Here is a 1,561-nt window from a genome sequence, read left to right as displayed (position 1 = left end):
TTTTTTTCTTTACACTAATTGATTTGTCTCATTATTCTGTGCATAAAAGTATTACGGTAAGATTATCGGAAACTAAATATTTTACGAGATATTTTATTTTTTATATCAAAATATGTCAGATTAAGATATAAAATAACTCAAAAAGTACTTAATGAAAAAATACTTTATTATAGTGTTTTGAAAAGCTCTCGAGATAAGCTACAAGAATATGCAATAAAAAGTAGGCAGTTCCATTTAAAAAATTGAAGGTGACTTTCACGTGACCTTAACGATGCCATCCAAGGTCAAACCAATGACAACATCTTATGTTTCCCTCAAAACCATACAATTTTTGTTCAAAACGTTTTTCTCTAAAATGCTTAGTTTTTGAAAGAAAAGGGGTGTACGGGTGATCTAGGGCACCCTGTATATATATATCTTTATGACAATTTATTATTATTATTACTATTTATTATTATTATTATTATTACTTAAATATATATATATATATATATATATATATATATATATAAATACAATTATATATACATATACATATATATAATTGTGTATATATGCTATATATATTATATATTACATATTTTTCCTTAAATTACAAAAATTTATGTGAAATTGTATACAGACGATCAATACATCTTTTTATACATATATAATTGTGTATATATGTATATATATTTAACACTTTTCCTTAAATTACAAAGATATCACATGTGTGTTTACCTGTGTGATGAAAGAGATAAACTGAAAGAGGGAAGGATGTTAAAATAATTTAAAGCACAAAATATATAATAACAAAACAAAATAAAACTTTCGCGCCCACAGCATAACCTTGTTATTACTGCAGATAGATACGTCGTTGCTAATGGTTATCATGGCCGCGCATGCGCGAGAAAACCCGGCCCGTCTCACAACACTGGGTGGACCTCGCTTTACAATCTAGCATGTACTTTATAAGTTGTACTTTATAAGTTGTACTTTATAAGTTGCTCCGTGCATGTACTTTGGTATAATTCAAACCTTTTTTGTTAATAACTTTTTAATAAGCAACGAACGACGATTAAATTAGAAGAAAAAGTTACTCAGAATTATGTCCTTGACAACATATGTCAAGGTCAAGGTCATGGGGGCTGGGTCCCCTATTCGCTATATTTACCTTTTTGTTATAAATAAATGGACAGATATGGGCAAAAAAAGAAAAAGGAAGAGAGAGAGAGAGAGTATAGGAATGAGTAAGCGAGGGAATGGCTGTAAAACGATATATCGATTGATAATTCACATGTGTCACTAAACATTAGTGAGCATAAAGTATTGCTACGGAGAAAGATATGACTATTTACTTTTTTTCTTACTTTTGGTACTTGTACAGACACTTACTCAGTTACACTCATATCTTCTTTCTCTCTTTGCCCATTCTTCTCTGTCCATCTTTTTCTTATCCGAGCATACTATATATGTGTTATATATTATCTACATGTATGTATAGGTTTGTGTATATGTAATAGTAACTTTAAATTTATTAAAATATCATTAATCTTTTGCTTATTTGTATATTTAACTGAAA

Source organism: Formica exsecta, unplaced genomic scaffold (assembly GCF_003651465.1).
Source record: "Formica exsecta isolate Colony F162 unplaced genomic scaffold, ASM365146v1 scaffold261, whole genome shotgun sequence".
NCBI classification, from domain to species: domain Eukaryota; kingdom Metazoa; phylum Arthropoda; class Insecta; order Hymenoptera; family Formicidae; genus Formica; species Formica exsecta.
Note: the sequence above shows the minus strand (reverse complement) of the source record.